Here is a 15,201-nt window from a genome sequence, read left to right as displayed (position 1 = left end):
TCGTGATGTCCGGGATCTCATTCGGGACTCCGAACAACATTCGGTAATCACATACAAACCTTCCTTATAACCCAAGCGTCATCGAACCTTAAGTGTGTAGACCCTACGGGTTCGGGAATCATGCAGACATGACCGAGACACCTCTCTAGCCAATAACCAACAGCGGGATCTGGATACCCATGTTGGCTCCCACACGTTCCACGATGATCTCATCAGATGAACCACGATGTCGAGGATTCAAGCAATCCCGTATACAATTCCCTTTGTCAATCGGTACGTTACTTGCCTGAGATTCGATCGTCGGTATCCCAATACCTCGTTCAATCTCGTTACCGGCAACTCACTTTACTCGTTTCGTAATGCATGATCCCGTGACCAACTACTTGGTCACATTGAGCTCATTATGATGATGCATTACCGAGTGGGCCCAGAGATACCTCTCCGTCATACGGAGTGACAAATCCCAGTCTCGATCCGTGCCAACCCAACACACACTTTCGGAGAAACCTGTAGTGCACCTTCATAGCCACCCAGTTACGTTGTGACGTTTGGTACACCCAAAGCATTCCTACGGCATCCGAGAGTTGCACGATCTCATGGTCTAAGGAAATGATACTTGACATTAGAAGAGCTTTAGCAAACGAATTACACGATCTAGTGCTATGCTCAGGTTTGGGTCTTGTCCATCACATCATTCTCCTAATGATGTGATCCCGTTATCAATGACATCCAATGTCCATGGTCAGGAAACCGTAACCATCTATTGATCAACAAGCTAGTCAACTAGAGGCTCACTAGGGACATGTTGTGGTCTATGTATTCACACATGTATTACGATTTCCGGATAACACAATTATAGCATGAACAATAGACAATTATCATGAACAAGGAAATATAATAATAACCATTTTATTATTGCCTCTAGGGCTTATTTCCAATAGGGAGCACACGTTGTATTTGTGGCGCAGCTCCGAAGGAGAAGGTTGCAGTCGACCTGCACCTCGTCGTCCTTGCGGATGGGGATGGACTTCGAACTTAGGTGAGTACTAGACTGCAGCTAAGCCCCCGAGTGGGAGGGTTGCTCATCACTCGGTAGGATCTTACAAACTTAGGCGAGTACTGGACTGCAGCTAAGCCCCCGAGTGGGAGGGTTGCTCACCACTCGGTAGGATTTTACAAACTTAGGCGGGTACTGGACTGCAGCTAAGCCCCCGAGTGGGCGGGTTTCTCACCACTCGGTAGGATTTTACAAACTTAGGCGAGTACTGGACTGCAGCTAAGCCCATGAGTGAGAGGCTTGCTCACCACTTGGTAGGATTTTTCAAACTTAGGCGAGTACTGGACTGCAGCTAAGCCCCCGAGTGAGAGGCTTGCTCATCACTCGGTGGGATTTTTCAAACTTAGGCGAGTACTGGACTGCAGCTAAGCCCCCGAGTGAGAGGCTTGCTCACCACTCTGTGGGATTTTTCAAACTTAGGCGAAACGGATTCGCGGCTAAGCCCCTGAGTGAGAGGCTTGCTCACCACTCGGTAGGATTTTACACACTTAGGCGAAACGGATTCGCGGCTAAGCCCCCGAGTGAGAGGCTTGCTCACCACTCGGTAGGATTTTACACACTTAGGCGAAACGGATTCATGGCTAAGTCACCCACTGGGGGATTTCAGATGCAAACAAAAGTAACAACAATCATTTAGGAAGACTGTAAAGCTCTTGTCTTTGATAAACAAACTACAAAGGTATTTCTTATTACATCTCATCCAAATGAGTACTTAAGTATAAAAGGGGCGGAGCAGCTCTGCGTTCCAATCCCATGGCTCGTCTTTCTGATGCTCGACATTGTAAAGATGATATGCTCCATTGTGGAGAACTCTGGTGACAATGAAGGGACCTTCCCAAGCAGGGGCGAGCTTGTGTGGTTTCTGCTGATCCACTCGAAGAACCAAGTCTCCCTCTTGGAAGGCTCGACCCCTCACGTTTCTGGCGTGGAATCGACGCAAGTCTTGCTGATAAATGGTCGACCGGATTAAGGCCATCTCTCTTTCCTCCTCTAGGAGATCGACTGCATCCTGCCGGGCCTGTTCTCCTTCATCTTCAGAGAAGAGCTCGACTCGGGGTGCATTGTGAAGCAAGTCACTCGGTAGGATAGCTTCAGCTCCATAAACCAAGAAGAATGGAGTTCGGCCAGTCGACCGATTGGGAGTTGTCCTCAATCCCCAAAGAACTGATGGAAGTTGATCAACCCAGGCGCCTGCTACGTGCTTGAGATCACGCATCAGTCGGGGTTTCAGTCCTTTGAGAATCAAGCCATTTGCTCTTTCTGCTTGTCCATTCGACTGGGGGTGGGCGACTGAAGCATAGTCGACTCGTGTGCCTTGGGAAGCACAGAAGGCTCTGAACTCATCAGAATCGAAGTTCGACCCGTTGTTAGTGATGATGCTATGCGGAACTCCATATCTGAATGTCAATTCTCTAATGAAGCTGATAGCAGTACTGGCTTCAAGATTCTTGATAGGCTTGGCTTCAATCCATTTGGTAAACTTGTCGACTGCTACAAGCACATGAGTGAAGCCGCTCCTACCAGTCCTCAGGGGTCCAACCATATCCAATCCCCAAACAGCAAAGGGCCAGACGAGTGGAATAGTCTTCAGGGCTGACGCAGGCTTGTGGGAAATATTGGAGTAAAACTGGCAGCCTTCACATTTGTCGATTATATCTTTCGCCATTTCATTTGCTCGTGGCCAATAAAATCCGACTCGGTATGCTTTGGCCACAATGGTTCGAGAGGACGCATGGTGACCACAAGTCCCCGAGTGGATGTCGTTGAGGATCACTCGACCTTCTTCTGGTGTGATGCATTTCTGGCTGACTCCGGTTACACTTTCCCTAAACAGTTGTCCTTTTATCACAGTAAAGGCTTTGGATCGACATATGATCTGTCGAGCCTCTTCTTCATCCTCTGGGAGTTCTTTCCTAAGGATATACGCAATGTATGGCACTGTCCAGTCGGGAGTGATGACCAAAACGTCCATGATCAGGTCGACCACGGCTGGGACTTCGACTTTAGTCGGATTTGTGGCGCTCTTAGGCTGCGGGGGCTCTTCAGTGAAAGGATCTTCTTGAACTGAAGGTGTATGAATGTGTTCCAAAAACACATTGCTGGGAATGGCTTCCTTCTTGGAACCTATCTTTGCTAGATCATCGGCTGCTTGATTTTTCAGTCGGGGTATATGATGGAGCTCTAACCCCTCAAATTTCTTTTCCAACTTCCTCACCGCATTGCAGTAACCAGTCATAGCTGGGCTTCTGACGTCCCACTCCTTCATCACTTGATTGCCTACCAAATCTGAGTCCCCGTAGACCATGAGGCGACGGACGTCGAGTGAGATGGCCATACGTAACCCATATAAGAGTGTTTCATATTCTGCTTCGTTATTGGAGGAATCAAAGTGAATCTGGAGAACATATCTGAGCTTGTCTCCTCGGGGAGATACCAGTACCACCCCAGCACCGAAACCATTCAGCATCTTGGAACCATCAAAGAACATGGTCCAGTGCTCCGAGTGGACTTGAGTCAGCAGTTGCTGTTCGATCCACTCGGCGAGGAAATCTGCTATTGCTTGGGACTTGATAGGTTTCTTTGCTTCAAACTTGATATCCAAGGGGAGAAGTTCAATCGCCCACTTTGCCACTCGACCAGTTGCATCTCTGTTGTTCAGAATCTCTGATAATGGAGCGTCGCTGACGACTCTAATGGAGTGGTCAGAGAAATAATGTGCAACCTTCTTCGTGGTCATATAAATCCCATAATCAAGCTTCTGATAATCTGGATATCTTTGCTTTGATGGAGTCAAAACTTCAGAAACATAATATACTAGGCGTTGAACTTTATAGGCTTTTCCTTCTTCTTCCCGCTCGACCATAAGTACTGTACTGACGACTTGTCCAGTGGCTGCAATGTAAAGCAGTAAAGGCTCTTTGCTGATTGGGGCAGCAAGCACCGGCTGGGTGGAAAGCAGGGCTTTGAGCTCTGCAAATGCTGCATCAGCTTCAGGAGTCCACTCGAACTTATCAGACTTCTTCATCAGTCGGTAAAGAGGCAATGCCTTTTCACCGAGGCGAGAAATGAATCGACTTAAGGCGGACAAACAACCCGTAAGCTTCTGAACATCGTGCACACGCACAGGGCGTTTCATTCGGAGAATGGCACCAACTTTCTCTGGGTTAGCGTCGATCCCTCGTTCGGAAACGAGAAAACCGAGTAATTTTCCGCCCGGAACTCCGAATGTGCACTTTGATGGATTAAGCTTGATATCATACCTTCTGAGGTTGGCAAAAGTTTCAGCAAGGTCAGCCAGCAGGTCGGAACCTTTACGTAACTTGACCACAATGTCATCCATGTACGCTTCCACATTCCGACTGATTTGAGTGAGTAAACACTTATGAATCATCCTCATAAATGTGGCTCCAGCATTCTTCAGGCCAAATGGCATGGTGACATAACAGAAGCACCCGAATGGAGTGATGAAAGCTGTTTTTATCTCATCGGGTCCATACAGTCAGATCTGATGATACCCGGAATAAGTGTCCAAAAAGGACAAGCACTCACACCCTGCAGTCGAGTCGACTATTTGATCGATGCGGGGGAGAGGAAAGTGATCTTTTGGGCAGGCCGATTGATATGCTTGAAGTCGATGCACATGCGAAGTGAGTTATCCTTCTTGGGGACCATGACAACATTGGCTAGCTACTCGGAGTGGTAAATCTCTCGGATAAACTCAGCTACTAGGAGCCGAGCTACTTCTTCACCGATCGCTTTTCTCTTCTATACGGCGGACCGCCGAAGATGTTCTTTCACTGGTTTCACGTTTGGGTCGACTCGCAAACGGTGCTCAGCCAGCCCCCTGGGAACACCCGGCATGTCAGAAGGTTTCCATGCAAAGATGTCCCAGTTCCCACGGAGGAACCGGATGAGCGCTTCTTCCTATTTGGAGTCGAGCGTTGTCGAAATGTGAGTCAGAGCAGCATTGGGATCGGTCGGGTGAATATGAATCGGCTTCGTTTCACCAGACGACTGAAATGTTGAATCCGTGGCAGGCTTCTTTGCTCACAACAAATCACTCGGATCTGCATTCTTTTGATACTCCTGCAATTCCACTACTGCCATTTGTGCATCGGTGATCTTTGAGCCCTTCTAGAAGCACTCTTCTGCCTTCTTCCGATTGCCAGTGATAGTGATTACTCCTTTGGGACCAGGCATCTTCAATTTGAGGTACACGTAGCATGGTCGAGCCATAAAACGTGCATAAGCCGGCCTGCCCAGAATAGCATGATAAGCACTCTGGAAATTGACGACTTCAAACGTCAAGTTTTCTTTGCGGTAATTCTTGGAATCACCGAAAACCACATCAAGGGCGATCTGGCCGAGTGATTCAGCCTTCTTGCCAGGAATAACTCCATGGAAACTCATATTGCTTTCACTAAGTCTGGACATCGGAATGCCCATTCCTTTCAAGGTCTCCGCATACAGTATATTCAAGCCACTGCCACCATCCATCAGAACCTTAGTCAACCGAGTGCCTTCGACGACTGGGTCGACCACCAACGCTTGCCTCCCAGGGGTGGCTATGTGTGTTGGGTGATCAGACTGGTCGAATGTAATGGCAGTCTGAGACCACTTCAAATAACTGGGTGTCGCTGGGACGACCATGTTCACTTCTCTGTTGATGACTTTCAGTCGACTTTCTCTCTCAACATCAGCAAAAATCATCAGAGTTGAATTGACGTGGGGGTAACCATTATCGTCTTCTTTCTTATCCTCAACCTTGTCTGATTCTTTCTCCTTCTCCATGGGCTGTTTTTCTCGGAATTGCTGGATTAGGAGCCGACACTGTCGAATGGTATGCTTCGGGTAAATGAGATTAACCTCCTCATTTTTTTGGTATGAATGTGACACGGTAAATCCACACATCATTTCCATCTTGATCTTTTACCTTCTTGGGGTTTCATGGCCCTTTGGGCTTCCCCTTGAACTTTCCTTGAGTCACGGCTAAGGCTTCTCCGGGAGCAGCTGGCTTGGCTTTGCGCTTTTGCTTCCGACTGGAGTTCCCTCCCCCGGTTTCGTGGGCGACTGTTTTGTGCTTGCCACTCCGGAGCCGATCCTCCTCTTCACCATTAGCATACTTGGTGGCAATTTACATCATTCAACTCAGAGACATATTTGCGGTCCGACCAAACTTCAGATTCAATTCCCGATACTTGACGCCTTCCTTGAAGGCACAAACTGCTTGGTGATCAGACACATCCTCCATCGTGTGGTGCAACGTGATCCATCTCTGGATATAATCTCTCAAAGTTTCATTCGACTTCTGTACACAAGACTGTAGCTCTGTCAGCCCTGCTAGTCGTTTGCATGTACCTTCAAATGTTCTGACAAACACACGAGCGAGCTCTTCCCAGCTATAAATACTGCCAGGTGCTAGCTGATTCAACCACGCTCTGTCCGAGCCCTCTAACATCAGAGGAAGGTGTTTCATGGCCACTTCATCATTACCACCACCAATCTGCACAGCCACTTGGTAGTCCTCAAGCCAAGTGTCAGGCTTGGACTCACCAGTGAACTTGCTGACTCCAGTCGCCCACCTGAAGTTGGGAGGAATCACTGCTGCTCTGATGGCTCTGCTGAAACACTCGGGACCTGAAACATGCACCCTGCTGCCGGTCGGGTAATCTCTATCGTGGCCATCTTTGTGTGCTCTGTTCCTGTCAACCAGACCTTGAACGAGAATGGATCTCGTGTCAAAGCCCGGCTCCCAGGGGTCGACTGGAATCCTTTGCCCACCACTGTGAGGGCGTCTGTCATTGTGTTGCCGAGGCGCGTATGACCCACTCCTTGGGGGAGGCGTGGGTTCTCGACGACGATCATACTGCTCACGGTTCCTGTACTGATCCTGTCGATCTCCACGTCCCTCACGCCTTGGAGGCGATCTTGGGCTGTGAGCCGACTGAACTGTGCCTGCCATCACAGATCTACTATGAATCCTATTCCGAGACTGTGACACTACTGTGTTCTGCTCCCCCGCCGCCCGGAGCAAAGCCCGGATCTGCATCAAACCCCTACCAGCCTCCGACTGGGAAGGCTGAATCGACTCTGCTATTCGGGCAGCAGCCGTGAGATTCTGGATCGGAGTTCGATATACCTGGGTTGGAGGCGGAAAGAGTTGACGTCGACTGGATTCAGGAACTCGCTGCCGAGCACGCTCGTCGAGTGTGTGCTGGAGATTCTCTAGTCGAGTGCGCTCAGCCAAGTTGGCCAGGCGCACCTCCTCCAAGGCCTGGGCCTCGGGGATTTCTCCAACGATAGGAGTGTGAAGTGCATCCATGTTACAGCGGCGAAGCTCTTCCCTCTGCTGCGAAGAGAGGGGCTCGGAGCGGTACTCCTCGTGGGCACGCAATGGATCGCCTCCGCCATCACCACCGTCGACACGGGGGAAGCTAGGAGGACTGCGCGGTTCGTTGACCATCAGGACTTCCGCCACAGGGTCACTGCTGTCGCACTCGGACGCGGTCTCAACGGAGCCAGTCGAACAGGCCGTAGAGAGTTTCATCGGGCTCGATCACCGCGACTTGAGGGGTGGCCGACTGGCGAGCCACCGCGTGCCGCACCCACCGCTGGAGCCTCTACCGACCGGAACGCTTGTGCCGGCGGGCTGCGGGGAGAGAAGACGCCACAGGAGCCGACCGATACTGGGTCGACTGCTGCCGCAGGAGGACGCCGTGGACGCACGCGCGAAATTGCGTTGCCCCGCAGACGGGGAGCGCCTCGACGTCGAGTGGAGCCTCTTGGAGCCAAGCGGAGTCGTCGGCGACAAACACGAGCGCGCAGAGACGGATCTCGCGGCCCTCGGTCAATCCTCCGCCTGAAACCATGCTGATGGGGATCGGAAAAGTTGCAACTTCTCCAACAAGTCGCTAAAACACCTGCCCCACGGTGGGCGCCAACTGTCGTGGTTCTAAGTCTGACAGTAGAATGGGGGTAGGGATGTAAAGGCAAGGTCCTAGCTATGGAGAAGCTGTACGCACAAGTTTTACGAGATCAGGCCCTTCTCGGAGGAAGTAACAGCCCTACGTCTCGGAGCCCAGAGGCGGTCGACTGGATTATATGTGTGTGTGTTACAGGGGGTGCGAACCCTTGTGCCAGTGGAGGGGGTGGCTTATATAGAGTGCGCCAGGACCCCAGCCAGTCCACGTTACAAGGAGTTCAATGTTCATAAAGTAGGAGCGTTACAGGATGCAGTAAAGTAATATAAATGACTATTAAGTCTAAGAGTAAATGCCCGACCTTTGCTGCGCGGAGTGGCTTTAGGTCTTCTGCATGTCGAGTGGTTTAGTGGTCGAGTGACATAAACAAGGGGGGTCTACGAGTGAATGGTAGGTCGAGTGGATTGCACTAGACACCTTTGTTGGGTCCCCTCTATTTACTCCTGAACCTCTTTGCTTCTAGGACAAGGACCTTAGGTAGGAGGTATAGGTCAGGCCTATTACCCTACCCCAGGTCTATGTCCTCATCAGGCACTGTCTAATCCGTTGAGACGACACCGTATGAACTATGGTTTGGCAAGAAACCTAAGCTGTCGTTTCTTAAAGTTTGGGGTTGCGATGCTTATGTGAAAAGTTTCATCCTGATAAGCTCAAACCCAAATCGGAAAAGTGCGTCTTCATAGGATACCCAAAAGTTACTGTTGGGTACACCTTGTATCACAGATCCGAAGGCAAGATATTCGTTGCTAAGAATGGATCCTTTCTAGAGAAGGAGTTTCTCTCAAAAGAAGTGAGTGGGAGGAAAGTAGAACTTGATGAGGTAACTGTACCTGCTCCCTTATTGGAAAGTAGTTCATCACAGAAATCTATTCCTGTGACTCCTACACCAATTAGTGAGGAAGCTAATGATGATGATCATGTAACTTCAGATCAAGTTACTACCGAACCTCGTAGGTCAACCAGAGTGAGATCCGCACCAGAGTGGTACGGTAATCCTGTTCTGGAGGTCATGTTACTTGACCATGACGAACCTACGAACTATGAGGAAGCGATGACAAGCCCAGATTCCGCGAAATGGCTTGAGGCCATGAAATCTGAGATGGGATCCATGTATGAGAACAAAGTGTGGACTTTGGTTGACTTGCCCGATGATCGGCAAGCCATAGAAAATAAATGGATCTTCAAGAGGAAGAGGGACGCTAATAGTAGTGTTACTATCTACAAAGCTCGAATTGTCACAAAAATGTTTTCGACAAGTTCAAGATGTTGAATACAATGAGATTTTCTCACTTGTATCGATGCTTAAGTCTGTCCGAATCATGTTAGCAATTGCCGCATTTTATGAAACCTGGCAAATGGATAACAAAACTGCATTCCTTAATGGATTTATTAAAGAAGAGTTGTATATGATGCAACCAAAAGGTTTTGTCAATCCTAAAGGTGCTAACAAAATATGCAAGCTCCAGCGATCCATCTATGGACTGGTGAAAGCATCTCGGAGTTGGAATATATGCTTTGATAAGTTAATCAAACCATATAGTTTTATACAGACCTACGGTGAAGCCTGTATTTACAAGAAAGTGAGTGGGTGCACTACAGCCTTTCTGATAAGTATATGTGAATGACATATTGTTGATCAGAAATGATGTAGAATTTTCTAGAAAGCATAAAGGAGTATTTGAACGAAGTTCTTGAAAGAAGACCTCGGTGAAGCTACTCACATATTGAGCATCAAAATCTATAGAGATAGATCAAGGCGCTTGATAAGATTTTCAATGAGAATGTACCTTGACAAGTTTTTGAATTAGTTCAAGATGGAACAGTAAAAGAAGGAGTTCTTGCCTGTGTTTCAAGGTGTGAAGTTGAGTGAAGACTCAAAACCCGACCACGGCAGAAAATAGAAAGAGAATGAAAAGTCATTCCCTATGCCTCAGTCATAGGTTCTATAAAGTATGCTATGTTGTGTACCAGACCTATTGTGTACCTCACCAAGAGTTTGGCAAGGGAGTACAATAGTGATCTAGGAGTAGATCACTGGACAGCGGTCAAAAATTATCCTTACTGGAATAAGGATATGTTTTCTCGATTATGGAGGTGACAAAAGGTTCGTCGTAAAGGGTTACGTCAATGCAAGTTTTGACACTAATCCAGATGACTCTAAGTCTCAATCTGGATACATATTGAAAGTGGGAGCAATTAGCTAGAGTAGCTCCGTGCAGAGCATTGTTCACATAGAAATTTGCAAAATACATACGGATCTGAATGTGGCACACCCATAGACTAAACTTCTCTCACAAGCAAAACATGATCACACCTTAGTACTCTTTGGGAGTTAATCACATAGCGATGTGAACTAGATTATTGACTCTAGTAAACCCTTTGGGTGTTGGTCACATCACGATGTGAACTATGGGTGTTAATCACATGGTGATGTGAACTATTGGTGTTAAATCACATGGCGATGTGAACTAGATTACTGACTCTAGTGCAAGTGGGAGACTGAAGGAAATATGCCCTAGATGCAATAATAAAGTTATTATTTATTTCCTTATTTCATGATAAATGTTTATTATTCATGCTAGAATTGTATTACCCGGAAACTTGATACATGTGTGAATACATACACAAACATAGTGTCACTAGTATGCCTCTACTTGACTAGCTCGTTGAATCAAAGATGGTTAAGTTTCCTAGCCATGGACATGAGTTGTCATTTGATTAATGGGATCACATCATTAGAAGAATGATGTGATTGACTTGACCCATTCCGTTAGCTTAGCACTCAATCGTTTAGTATGTTGCTATTGCTTTCTTCATGACTTATACATGTTCCTATGACTATGAGATTATGCAACTCCCGTTTACCAGAGGAACACTTTGTGTGCTACCAAACATCACAACGTAACTGGGTGATTATAAAGGTGCTATACAGGTGTCTCCAAAGGTACTTGTTGGGTTGGCGTATTTCGAGATTAGGATTTGTCACTCCAATTATCGGTGAGGTATCTCTGGGCCCACTCGGTAATGCACATCACTATAAGCCTTGCAAGCATTGCAACTAATGAGTTAGTTGCGGGATGATGTATTACGGAACGAGTAAAGAGACTTACCGGTAACAAGATTGAACTAGGTATTGAGATACCGATGATCGAATCTGAGGCAAGTAACATACCGATGACAAAGGGAACAACGTATGTTGTTATGCGGTTTGACCGATAAATATCTTCGTAGAATATGTGGGAGCCAATATGAGCATCCAGGTTCCGCTATTGTTTATTGACCGGAGACGTGTCCCGGTCATGTCTACATAGTTCTCGAACCCGTAGGGTCCGCACGCTTCAAGTTCGATGACGGTTATATTATGAGTTTATGTGTTTTGATGTACCGAAGGTTGTTCGGAGTCCCGGATGTGATCACGGACATGACGAGGAGTCTCGAAATGGTCGAGACATAAAGATCGATATATTGGACTACTATGTTTGGACACCGGAAAGGTTTCGGACATTTATCAGAGTACCGGGGGTTACCGGAACCCCCTCCCCCCGGGAACTAATGGGCCTTGTTGGGCCCTAGTGGAGAGAGAGATGGGCCGGCCAGGGCAAGAGGCGTGCCCCCTCCCCTTGAGTCCGAATAGGACAAGGAAGGGGGCGGCGCCCCCCTTGCCTTTCCCCTCTCCCACTCCTTCCTTCCCCCTCCTTCTTGGACTAGGAAAGGGAGGGGCAAACCTACTTGGAGTAGGTTTCCCCCTCCTAGGGCCCGCCACCCCTTGGCCGGCCCTCTCCTCCTCCCCCCCTTTATATACGGAGGAGGGGGGCACCCCATAGACACAACAATTGATCTCTTGATCTCTTAGCCGTGTGCGGTGCCCCCCTCCACCATAATCCACCTCGATAATATCATAGGGGTTCTTAGGCGAAGCCCTGCGTCGGTAGAACATCATCATCGTCACCACGCCGTCGTGCTGACAGAACTCTCCCTCAAAGCTCGGCTAGATCGGAGTTCGAGGGACGTCATCGAGCTGAACGTGTGCTGAACTCAGATGTGTCGTGCGTTTGGTACTTGATCGGTCGGATCGTGAAGACGTACGACTACATCAGCCGCGTTGTGCTAACGCTTCCGCTTTCGGTCTACGAGGGTACGTGGGCAACACTCTCCCCTCTCGTTGCTATGCATCACCATGATCTTGCGTGTGCGTAGGAAAGTTTTTTAAATTACTACGTTTCCCAACATCCTGTCCAATGAACATAGCTTTATTTACCCTTTTGATCGGCTTGGACGCCAGATGTATTCACCAAAAATCCAGGTTATCCTGCCTTTGTATTCCTGCCACGCCGCCCAGGTAATCCTGGAATGACCTGCCGTACTCTTGACAGTCAATCTTGTAAAGACCCTGAACTTGTCGAAGTTAAAACGGCGATTGGTCATGTGAGGCCCGGCTTACAGGTTTGAATAAAGGATTAACTCAGTTGCTGTGCGGCCCTTGAACAACACTTGATATTGAGGCTTGGCGGTCTATGAAGGCCTTGTTTTGTCTGATTTGTTATTTGCTTTGAACATTGTTTGGGTTCATATCTTTGTACCATATTGACGTATGGTTTAAAATGATTCAGGCCATGTAGCCTTAATCCTTATGACTCATATTTGAGCATATTTGGGGTTTAATAACCCATTCTGGCTTTCGACGTTGAGTCACCAGTATACTTGGATTGCGCAATTGGAATTATGCACTTATAAATCTTTGGGTTGTTCACCCTCACTGGATATGGCGCTGCAAGCCGACAGTATAAACCGATTTCACGGGTCATGTAGCCTTGATTATATGACTCATCATTGAGCATCTTTGGGTTTGATAACCTGCCCTGGCTTTGGACGTTAAGTCACCAGTATATTTTGGATTGCACCCTGGCTTTGGATGTTACGTCGCCAGTATATTTTGGATTGCGCCCTTGGAATCATGCGCTTATAATCCTTGGGTTGTCACCCTCACGACATATGGCGATGTAAGCCGGCAGTATGAGCCAGTTTTACAAGTATGTTGTTAATTGTTATATGAATATGCGAGGTTTGATATCCCGCCCTGGCTTTTGACTTTAAGACGCCAGTATATTTTGGCTTCGATGGCCTTAATTCTAGTCTTTTCTATAATTGCATAAGACTATATTATGTTTGGGTTGTTACCCGCCCTAGCTTTTGACGTTAAGTCGCCAGGGCATATGTTGTTTAAACATTGTGCAGGACATGCAGAGTTATGGCTTACATAAATGATTAAGTTCAAGCCCATCATCAAAAATTAAATTGGTGTTTAAAAAGGGTTATCAGTTCTTGATTTTTACAAAAGGCTATAAGCCACCGGGTTACAAAAATCCTGGATTACAATGGATGAGCATCAAGTCACCATCGGCCAAGAGCCGCTGGGTATTTAAACTCCAGATTTACTTGTCAACAGATAAAGTATTCAAATATTTAATTGCCAAACTTGGCTTGAATTTTCATTATGGTATTGAATGAGTGAGGTTTTCATATCGGATTATATTATTCAAATCTTTAATAGCCAACATGGCTGGATTTTTATGGTTATCAATAACCAGTATTATGATTGAGGTTTTCAAAAGCTGCTTCAAAGCAATGGCTATTATTTCTTTATCCAAGAATACCGGCTCGCAGCAGAGAGCATGGTTCAATATTGAATATGCAAGGCGTTCAGCAACATCATCTGGACAATGGATATGCTTTTATTTTACAATGAAAGGAATAGTCCCGAGTCGTTGCAGGCACACGACCCGGCACTTGGGGGCTACATTATTCAAATCATGATTATATCAAGTATGCAAGTCCCATGTCGTTGCAAGCATGCACCATGACACTTGGGGGCTAATGCAAGGTCATTTTTAACTCGCCTTATTGAAGACCCGACTCATCACATCGTAATGAGCCGGCCCTTGGGGCTACTAATTGCTCCTGTCAAAGGTAACCCGAAACTTGGGAGCTACATCATATGGTGTTATTTTTTGAAGTACATATAAAGTCCCAGCTTAGTATTATCTTACTGAGCCGGCCCTTGGGGGAAACACATTGCGGCTTAAAGTCTACATACTCAAATCTACAAAGTCCCTGCTCATTATTGCATACTGACCCCGCACTTGGGGGCTACACATGGGAAGTACAAAGTGTTCAGCTTATGATTGGCAACTTACATGAACAACCCAGTTTTCTCCAAAGTTGCAGTATTTATATTGAAGCAAGTCTTAAGCTGTTACTACACTCCCTTCTTAATACTTGGGGGCTACAGGTGATATGCATATAAGGGAGGTACACTTTCAAGCTTGGTGTTAGCAACAATTATGGCCCGGTGCCATCAATATTTACAAACCGACAATTTTGGCAATCATAACTCGGCAAGCTCTACATCTTTAAGCTGGCTGAAAATCAGATGAGTATTTCAAGACCAATAGTTTTGTCAAGCTAGAGCATTGGAAGCTGAGTCAAATGGATTATTCTCTATAATATTTTCTGCAAGAAGCCAATGTTAGCAAATTGACTACGAAGCTGGTCTATTGACCCGGAATTTTCAGAAGAAGTGCCCGGATTTTTTGCATTGGCAAAGTTTGAACATATCTGCTAAAAGAGATTTGCTATGAGGTCATGGACACGTATCAAGAAGGAAATGACAAGGACTTAAGGATGAACAGGTGCCGGTTTAGAAAAACTTTTAACCCAAAGCACAACCTGTCAAATTTGTTCTTGTGTTTATTTTGCAGGATCAGTTTAACATGGATAAATCCAAATTAAACAGGGGGCTAATGTCGGGGATATATCCCGCGGTATGACCCGGCCGGACTTGGCGACTCACTAATGACCCGCCCTGACTTGGCGACTCACTAAGTGACCCGCCCAGATCTCTCCACTCACTGATGACCCGGCCGGGCCTGGTGACTCATTGGTGACCTGGCAGGCAGGACAGAGGAGCGACAAGACCCGGTGGACCATAAGGCGGCTCATGGGAAGGCCGACTCACATGATGGTGGGCCAGCTTGACAAAGATGAAATAAGGAATATTCCCTTGCAAAGGAAGCAAGACTAGGACTCCACTTGTAATAGAATAATCCTAATCCTACTAGGACTAGTCATGAAAACCCGCCCCTCCAACTTATATAAGGAGGGACA

Source organism: Aegilops tauschii, chromosome 5, assembly GCF_002575655.3.
Source record: "Aegilops tauschii subsp. strangulata cultivar AL8/78 chromosome 5, Aet v6.0, whole genome shotgun sequence".
Classification (NCBI taxonomy): domain Eukaryota; kingdom Viridiplantae; phylum Streptophyta; class Magnoliopsida; order Poales; family Poaceae; genus Aegilops; species Aegilops tauschii.
Note: the sequence above shows the minus strand (reverse complement) of the source record.